Source organism: Pleuronectes platessa, chromosome 14 (genome assembly GCF_947347685.1).
Source record: "Pleuronectes platessa chromosome 14, fPlePla1.1, whole genome shotgun sequence".
Taxonomy (NCBI): domain Eukaryota; kingdom Metazoa; phylum Chordata; class Actinopteri; order Pleuronectiformes; family Pleuronectidae; genus Pleuronectes; species Pleuronectes platessa.
Genome location: NC_070639.1, coordinates 7,629,116 through 7,639,605, shown reverse-complemented (window position 1 = coordinate 7,639,605; position 10,490 = coordinate 7,629,116).

Below are 10,490 nucleotides of genomic sequence, written 5' to 3'. Positions count from 1 at the left end.
CAAAACACAAACAAACCCAGGATACTATTTGTTTGTCACCTGTAAATAAGGCTGATATGTCTGAAACAAACCCTGAACAAACAAAGTTAAATTCTTAATTCTCCTGTTTGCTAACTTCTAATAAGCTTTAAAGTTGTTGTTCTTTTCTTTTCTTTTCACCACTGTGGTGATTGACATCCTGCTAACAAGCAGACCTCTCATTGAGGAACCAGCTGGCTCTGAGCAGTTCCAGCTGCACGCAAATACACAGTAAGAAAATCTCTGTTTCATTAATTAAAACAAACCATCCGTACTCTGATAGTGGCCATTAACTGTTAGTGTACAGATCTCAGCTCATGTTCATGCAAAGAGTAATGCCTTTCATTTAAAAGCTTGGTCACCGCAGCTGCCATCAAAACGCGGAGATGGCATAAAAATCAGTTCTCGCCAAAGCAGCTCAAAATGTTAGTTTAATGTTGACAAAAGGCTCAAGTTAGCTGCTAGCTTACTCTGAGACAAAAGATAATGTGTTGCAAATGTATGTTGGTGGGTGAAGCTAATCTAATCTGTTGTGACAGGGCTAATACTCCTAATACTTTATTAGGCAAGGGCACCCACACGTCTTAAAGTTCATTAAGTTGTCAAACTTGAGTAATTGAGATTATGTCAGCGAGGTGTTGATTCACCTTTATGGCTCATGATACTTTATTGGGTGATTCACCCCAATTTCCACTGCATGAGGAAACACGACTTCGCCGTCATCTTCAAAACATCCCAGGTGGGAAGTGACGGATTTCATTGTTTGGATGAACTTTGTCCACAGGAAGGTTATTGAGAGCGACAATAATCTCCATAATGTTGGTAAATTGTAATTTCATAAACAATATGAGGGTATTGTTGTATTTGGTCGTGCACTATAATGTTTCTGATACATTAACCGTCAGGGTATTTACCAAATCACCAGAGCTGCTTCTACACAATACTGTTCCGTAGCCCAGCGACAGCAGCCCTAAAAAACACAGTTAAACTGCTTCCAGAGATGAGCTGAATTCCATTTGTTTTCCAGAATTTTTCCAGGGGTATGTGAGAATGCCTAAAATGCCTGAACGATCCCATTTGAGAATACAGCAGGAGACTTTCTGTAGAATTCATGGCAAGTGAGTTGACGTGTTGAGGTTTTAACTCGTCATAGAAGCAAAACTGGAAGATATCCACCGTTGAGGTTCCGTTGCATTTGGCGAAGCCTTGGAATTGGGACAGTTTAGTCTTGCCGCTGTAACGTGATTGGTCTATAAATGCTTCAGTCTCTGGATGTGGCCCCGAAATTGAGACCCAGCGAGGGTTTATGTTTTTACAGCACTGTGGACCAAAACAGACTAACTTTATCTCAATTTCACTATGACTGTATCTTTACATAGAAAGTAGTAGTATTAATATTAAAAGTCTATTATAAAGTATATAACTTTTTACATTAGAAAGCAGATTTGATACTGTATTTAGTACAGCTATTTCACCCCTGCTCTAACTGTCATACACATTTAATGTTTCCTGAAGAATCTTTGCCACCTCTCTGAGAAATGACAGAGACCGCTGCCGGGCTTTAGGAGAGAGATGTGTGGACTGCATCAGCGCATCAGTTTCACATGGAGCTGGCTTCCTCCTGAACTCCATCATACCAGCAGCCAGAATGAGGCCACAGTGTTGGCACAGCGGAGAGAAAACCTGAGGCTGTGCTAACAGTAAAAGTGAACCTGGCCCGGCTCGTACTACAACACACTCATTTGAACAGGGGTTATTCTAAGGTTTACTCTGGGATCAAGTAGTTAAATCCATTCACACAGTATTATAAACCACTGCAGTGTTTTGGCATCTGATAAGCCTTCCAACTCATCGATCTACTGTAATACTCCAACCGGGCCTCGTGGATTGTATTTCCTGTCCCCTGGCATATTTTTTTCCGACAGTGCGGTTTACTGTCTGGACACACATCTACTCTGACACCAGATTATATTTCACAATATAGGAATAAAAAAAAACCCCACAACAACCAGGAATATTCCAGTTCATTTTGGTTCAATTATTTATTTTTATAAGTTTATATTTTCCTACAATTCGGCCCAGCCACAATCCTGGGTCTTGAGTTAGTTGATAATGTCGGATGTTTTTCTTGTCCGACCGATTATAGACACACTGACCCATAAAGATCATGGTGATAGCTCTATAACTTTTCCACAAGGCAGTGGGAACTGCATCAGCTATTGATCACGTCACCTGTAAGAACACTATGCATATAGTGTCAGCAGGAGCACATTAAACTAAAACCGCTTTATTCTAATCTTGTCAGGTTTTCATGGCATTCTACTATAGCAGAATAAATGACATATTAATATAGATAGTATAAAGTAATATATAAAATATCCAGCAATGGCCTCGTGGATTAGTTAAAGATAAGGTTTTACGAGATGCCTTAATTTCATTTTACAAAACACATTAACTTATATTTATTATTGCAGTGGTGTTTTTATACATTCATAGCATGGTTTGGCAGTAAAAGTTAATTATTAATTGTAAAGGTTGATTATCCTCACTTACTCTCACAATGTGCCCACTATAAATGTCTTCGGGTAAATAAGTCAAAATGAATGGCGCTGCGGACACACCGTGTGGTGAGCAGGCGTCTAAGTGAGACAGACTGAAGCCCGGCGCTGCGTCGGGACAGGGCAGCTCCACTCCGGACAGATTAATCTCCAGCAAAGATGACTTAGATCAACTTTGAAAAACACTAAGATGAAAACCCATAAAATGATTACGAACGGCGGCCAGAATGACAAGTATTATCAACAAAAATTAATCAGGTGCATCTTTTCATGAACTCAATTAATAATGTGCAACAACGGGGTCTTTTTTCCCTGGAATGAAAATTAATTAGCAGGGGAAGGTCACTCGGAGATGCTGACATCACTCATCAGGCCGCTGTGGCAGTTCTAATTATTTGTCTTCCAGGCTTGACTGATCAAAAATTATTGCCATACCTGAGCAACATTTAGAAAAAAAGCTTTGTTTAAAGCGCTTTTAATTAGACCTGCTATTTGATTAATGCCGTGTAAGCGCTCAGGATCGGCCCTCTTATCAGCCTTTCTGACAAGTTTGCTGGGTATTGTTGTGTGAAAGACGTTTTACTGACGCTAACCGACTGTTTAGTATCTAATTCGCTCATTTTAGTTGCAATTAAAAATCCATTTACCGGGGGGGCACTTGTTGATATTAATATAGATGTTGTAAACTTTGACAAAGCACTCTGCATCGATACTTGAAATAAACGTGTCATTAGGTGATAATAAGTAACTTGCATTATATGGATTAGAGCTAATAAATAGTCACTAACAACCTGCAGTATATCGCACACAGGCGCGGTGTTGTTGTGGATTGTGCAATGATCCCTCAAGTTGCTCCCTGCACATTCTTGGAGAGAGCGAGCGTGGCTCTAAGGTCCCACAATTTATTGCGTTTTGTCAGCCGTAATTAATTACAAAAGACAAAGGTCACAGTCAGCGACATTATTACCTAACCCCGGCCTGATAACATATCTAGCCACTACTGGGCCTCTTGGTCATATTGAGAGAAGACTTGTCACAGAGCCGTGTTATGATCAAGGCTTTATCAAGCTCTAGCAGGTTTTTCTTTTTTTTTTTCCTCCACAGAATTATTATGTTGACTTGTTGCCTGAACTATCCCCAACCCGTACTACATCAATTCATATTACCTGCAAATTAGCAAAGTTCTACTTTCAAGCTCGCAGTACGTTTGATCCAAATAGACTCTAAATGCCATTTCTGTTCCTATTAACCTACGGATCGGTGTGGCAGATATTTTCATGAGGTTGCTGGGGAAAAAACACGGGGCTAATGGCTTGGTTGTGACAGCGCTATTCATGATGATTTATGATTCTGTGTTTAAGTTGATTACTCCACTGCTGACTCGGAATACTATTTCAATTAGTGCACTGAAGGTCACTCCACGAAATCCCTCCATAATCTATTCCTATTAACACTAATGCGCGGAGTATCCATATCTGTTCACCCTTGTTGATTCAAATCATCCCCACTCCTAACGGCCGGCTTGTTTACTAGTTTACTGGTTCGGACGTATCCTAGATGGTAATTTTCTTCTCCTCCGTGTATCATTAATGTCTTCAGTCTTGACACATAGCTGGGAGGGACATCTCAATAGAGCATGGGTGCATTTATATGGCTTTTATTATTTCTAATTTGTTTTCACAGATCAAGTGATATTTATGCTGAATGAAATTGATCCTGAAAGCCCTATAGGCAAACACGGTAATATTGTGAGGTTAGAAAGCAACAACGTCCTATTACTTGTCATCATGAGAACCAAAATAGCCTAGGCGTGATAAAAATTTTAGAGGTTTAAATTAATTTTACATCCCTTTCATTCATACTCCCACTCACCCATGCAGAGGAGGAAATTAGCTACCTGTATTTAATCTAATATGTTCCCACTGTAAGCGCTGGTGGACATGATAGACTTAATCAGTTCACGCTGAATCAAAAAGCTCACCAGACAGTGCTTAGTGAGGAACAATGTATTAAGTTTCAAAGACAGGAGCTGCTACGTCGAAAGGAGACCTACTTTATCTTCCAGGATACATAACGCCCATAATATAAAAGTAGCTAAGGACGTTAATCAGAAATCGGCCACAAAAAAAAAAAGGTAGCAAAAGTTTGTTGCATATTTGCCCATTTAACCTAAAAGTTTCTAGTTTTTTGGGTTTGTGATAGTAAATTTCAAACAAGCAGACAAAAATCTGTAACGAAAAAGGTCAACACTTTAACAGCTCTTATCAGAAACAACAGGCCCGTAGGCCTGAGGACAGGGAGCATCCTGTTTTGAGTGAAGGGTAAAAGTGCTGACATTGTCACCAGTTGATGAGACTCTATCCAAGGGATAGGTGAAAACACTTGGGCACAGTGACATCAATTTTCAAGATGATTTAACTCCAATGCTCCTGTGTTGGAGGGAAGAAACTTCAGACCCCTGATTTACCTCCGATGACAGCCGCGCGGCCCCCGAAACAATGTTTCCAAGGCTACTAGCGAATGACGAGTGGTCACGTCTGTACAGCCGTCCCCATTGGTTTGATTTATGTGACCGGGATCCAATAAAAATGGCAATCAAATCAACCCAGCCACTTTACAGGTAGAGGGCTGTCTGATTGAGTTGTCGAAGGCATGGCTGAGGCTCAGAATGATTATGCCAGGAAACGGAGAAGGGTCCATCTCTCCGCACCCAACAAGGACACCATACATCTCCCCATGCAGCTTTCCCACTCCACTGTGAAATGTATCCAAAATAACTGCACACCTACTGCTTGCCTGCCTCCCCTCTCTGAAGGTTGTTTGTCGTCTGAAGGACTCTCGCTGTCAGAGTATGATGAATACCATGTACACAGACAAGAGCAGCGTCAGGTCCAGGATTAGCCGGAAAACTCACTGATCTGTGAATAACCTAAAAAAGAGGAGCCGAAGATTAGCAATGAGGCTTCTAAGAATGATCCATCAAACTCAACTACCCCAGTCACTCAAATGAATCATCTCACTTGATTCTTTAACCCGGGAGAAGTGCGAGTGACTGCCGCGCTACCCGCAGGTCACCGGGAGCATTTTGAGGATGTTTATTAAATCAGTGCTATCAATTTTCTTACTGATCATCTTTTATCTGTCCCGTCCTTGGGGACGAGTCAAGCACACAATAATGTTAAAGGTTGCGCTGTTCAACTTATGGCTTCCCCATTCAGCCCCCGTGGCTCCGCTGGCAGTATTGAATTACAGCCATTGCCAGAACATACAAATTGATACCTGTAATATACGCCCCCATATCGAGGAGGCCTGTCACTTAAGTTAACCCACTTCTGTTAACAGAGTTACAGAACAAAGCAGAAGGCAAAAAAACTATGCAAACAATAATCATGTGAACTATTTGCCTGGGCTTTGAACTAATGACAGTTTAGGCAGGCCTGTTTACTGTGCATGAGGAAGCACACATTCAGGAAGTAAATTGGATCAAAGTACAAGCAGCTGCTTAAGTACTTACTCGCTTCGATAAGCAGAGTGAAATCACCATCATTGTTGCATTAGAGTGACTTGCTTCAGTCACCGCCAGGAAAGGAGACAGGAAGAGGAGAGGGGAGCTGATAGTGCACCAGCTCCATGTGTCATGAAGGAGCCACTGGCTAACAGCCAGCCCCGAGGAGAACAATTGAACATCACTGTTGAGTCTTTTTTTGTGTTGGGAACACAATCACCTCTTTGGAGAACAGAATGCATAGGACAACAGGTACAGACACATCCTCTGAAGTCAAGCACATTAGGCTTCGCCAAATGAGTCCACACATTTCAACTGATTTCCACATTGCAAACATTAGAATTTGGCATAGAGCCATATCAGGGTGCGGATCCATGATTTATTTTCTCTTTCTCAACATTGCGAGATAAAGCGTTTGTGAACATGTTCACCTTCATCCGAGGGAATAATTAATTTTTTATTTTTTTTTTTTAAGATATAAAATCTGACTTATTTCACTGGCTGTTATTTATGACTTTGTGCAATTTGGTGTGGTTCCACTAAGTGCCATTCAGGTTTATTCTAGTCTGTTTCTTTTAATTGTAAAGTTGGCTCTTGCAAAAGTCAGAGTGTCAGACTACAAATTTCAATTAAATTCAGAACAGTGAATACCCTTGCCATTTAAATTAGATATGTAAGTAAATGTTAACACCAATGTGAAAACCAAGGTCCCTTCAACATTTTCTTTTTCAGTGTCAAGGCAGATAAAACGTCTCCGATGGGGAGAATCTGACATGATCATAAGTTTCCGCTGAACTCTCGAGACCTTTCCTCTCAAGCACCGAGGACACATGGGAAGTTCAAGGATTGAGCACGCAGTTGGACTAACATGCCATGGAACAGGAAATAGCCATTCATTGATTTTGTGTGTGTCCAGAAAAGATCAATTTTATTCTTCCTTTGTTTTCAGACTACAATGCACTAAAGCTCTTGCAGCGAGCAGGATGTGTTTCGTACAAGCACGGTGCAAATGAAGCTATAAATCACGTGTTGGAGCAGAAACACACAATGTCATCCTCCATAGACCACGTATGCTGCTCAGCGCTGCACCTCAAACTCCTGCGCTCGGCTTTCATTCTGTCTGTGCAAACAGTCTGACAATGTCCGACAAACTAATTAGTATGACTGTCAAAATAGCAAAACAAGGTCTATTGAAAAGTGCAGGGAGGATTTAGATTAACTTGATGTTGGAAAAAACGCTGTGCTCTTATTCTAAACTCTTCTAAGGGAAGTTGGTCCTGCTCAGATTACAGCGTTGCACTCACTCCTTTATGATCTTTCTGTTATGCAGTTTGCTGATTAAGTGTGCGCGCGTGCACGTGCACATTTGCGCGTGCGTGTGCATGAGCTGACACTTCTTTAATTGTATTGCTCTTGTGCTATCTGGTGCCGGAGTTAACTCGTAAAAGTGAAGTCTCAAGCAGATTCCCAGCGTCTGCCTATTTAAGATTCATAGAAAAGACCATCCACCCCAATCAATATCTACTTGAGATTTAAGTTGCATTATGTGTCCCCTTCACAGGCATGATTTAAAACATCAGCACAAAGTATTCTTAATTTTATTGCCTGCCGTAAATTAAAATTAATGATGCTGACATCCACAATTAACAATGAAAAATGCAGATTCTTATAATTACTTTAGCAGTAATATTGTTTTCAGCCCCGGCTCAAGGTGCTCCTCATGTGCTCCTCAACATTCAGTAAAACACAAAAAGACAGCTTCATTACATTTTATTTGCTATAGGAAACAAAAAAGGGGTCTAACCAAAATCCACAGCTCATTTGGGAATATCTCGCCATGCATAATTAAGCAAATTTGATTGGAATTAAGCATGACTTCTTTTGGTTGGGTTTTAATGAATGCAAATCAGGCATCTACATCCCTAAGATTAATTTCAGCCAATTAAAAAACAAAGCTTGTTGGAAAGTGTAAAAGTGTTCAAAGCAGGGCAGCAAAGCAGTTTCTCTCTCTTATCGCCTCTCTCTCTCTCTCTCTCTCTCTCTCTCTCTCTCTCTCTCTCTCTCTCTCTCTCTCTCTCTCTTTCTCTCTCCTCATCTCATCTTCATAACTTAAACTCAGGAGAATCTTTGATCATTAGCATGGAGTTACAGGCAAACTGTATGGATTCAAATGTGGCAGATATGCAGGGCCAAGATCCTTGCACCTTTTTTTTTTCTATCTCCAAGTTGTACGTCTTAATAGTTTCTTTACACAATTACTGTTTGACTTCTTCCAACAGGACAGTTTGGATATGCTTTCGTCACGAAGCGCACTCCAACACAAATCGAAATGTATTCAAATATTGACGGAGAGGGCCACTCTCCCACTTGCGATGCAGAGGCAAACTTTCGAGCGTTAAATATGTCATTGTTCTGCGTTTTGACAGGACAAACCCACGACAATTATTCTGCATTAGTTTGCCCACAGTAATGTTAGCACAACCTGAAATCAACCTTTATCAGTGTTCAAGAGCATTCCATCCATCTGACTTAAGCACTCAGGAGATCTCATCGTGGTATTTTCCATGTGAAGGCACCGTTGCACACCCGGCCAGTGACAAATAACATAGCTCACACCAATAACAAATGTCAGTGTCAGCCAGTGTCTGTGGCTTATGTAGGTGTTAGTCTCATTATGACAGACCCGCATTACCCTCCATCTTAAATGTTACGCCGCTTTTGCACCTATCAATACGGCGCAACAACAGCGCTGAGTAAATCCTGATTATTTCGAGAGTCGGACGTAAACGCTAATGATTGAGGGCGAGCAGGCACCTTCGGGCTAATGCTAATCTGCCTGCACATTGCTCGGAGAGCGCTGTGCACATCGATTTGATCTCTCACATCAAAAGACAAACAGTGGTGCAAGTCAGCACTTCCCCAGTCAATGTCATTCCTTGAAGTGATTCCCCCCGCACGTGCATCTTCACGGGCACGGGGAGGGGAGGGGCCGGGGAGGGAATAGAGAATTAGGCAATCAGATCTATTGGCATTTCTTTAAAGGAGATTCATGGGGGGAGGAATGAGGAAAAGTGAGGAAAAGTGTTCCCCCCATTGCTGCTAGCCAGAGCCAGCTCTCTGCTTCTCTTTTTTTTCTGTGTTTAGATTGCATTAATCCCTCTGTCTCTACCTGTTACTGAGCTTTCATTAATGTTGTCTTTTAACATCAAGTCTCCTGCAGAGTGGGGAATACGTTGAGGGGACTCAGAACTCTGCAGAAAGTTCAAAGCACCACAAGGAACCCTTTATGTGTTCCCTTAATCATTCAAAAGCCCATCCTAGTATGCCACTTGCGTAGCCCCTCCATATGACGGGAAGAATTAATATTTGGCCTCTGATGCATTCTTTTTGAAAGAATAAAGGAATGTGAAGGAAAAGCATTATCTATTCACGGAGCACAGGGAATACTCTGACTGTGTCTCAGTTCTGTTGTAGCTGCTGCGTCTCATTTTGTCTATCACAGATCACAGGGATGCCGACTGGTACGTTTCCGAGGGAGAACGGAGAGTGGGAAATTGTACTGTTTTATTAGAGCCCTGTGGGAGAGTTTTGTAGAGGCAAGCATGCCATTGAGCCTATTTGCATCATGCTAGTAGTGAACAGATATGATAATATTGTGGTACTTTGGAATCACAGAAGTGGTTTATTTGATGGTTTTTCTGTTGGCGAGAGCCTCTGGACCCCCTCGTGATATCAGAGATAAGCCCACGCTGCCTTTTTAAATTAATTCTTTTTTTTTCTCCCTAAAAACAGAGCTTTCACCTTTTAGACTTGAACCGACGATCGCTGCTTCACTGAGAGACTTGTCACAGGACAAACCGGAATAATCCTCATTTCACTGCTGTTCTCTATCGTTTGTTCTAGTTCCCGTCTTAGTATTTCTTGTCTGTCGGCTCTACGGTCTTAATGTATTAACTCCGACGCCTTAGGCTTTTTCATTTCATTCAGTAAAGCCCCATTGCTATAGAGTTGGCCTTATGCTTACTTTATGCACCAAGGACCACACATTCAAGTTCACTAGAGCAGACCTATGCGCCTTTTGAAACATTTGGACCGCGTTATTATGAAAGTGTAGTGTTCGTACATTTGTAGCTGCAATTGCGACTCAGCCATCGGTGTAAAATCTGCTATTCTAGGTCTCCTGAATGCAGCCAGACAGAGAGAGGGAGAGAAATGTGTGTACCCTTTATTTTCACACATAATAACACAACAGAGATTATTATTCAGGGGAGGTGAAACCACTGAAAGGCTATTCAGTACAATTGTTTCAGAGTGTCATTGTAAAAAAAAAAAAAAAACACACTGAGAACTCGGGAAATTTTGCACAAAGCCTTTAACCATCCTGTGCGTTTAGAGGTGGCTGTTAAAAA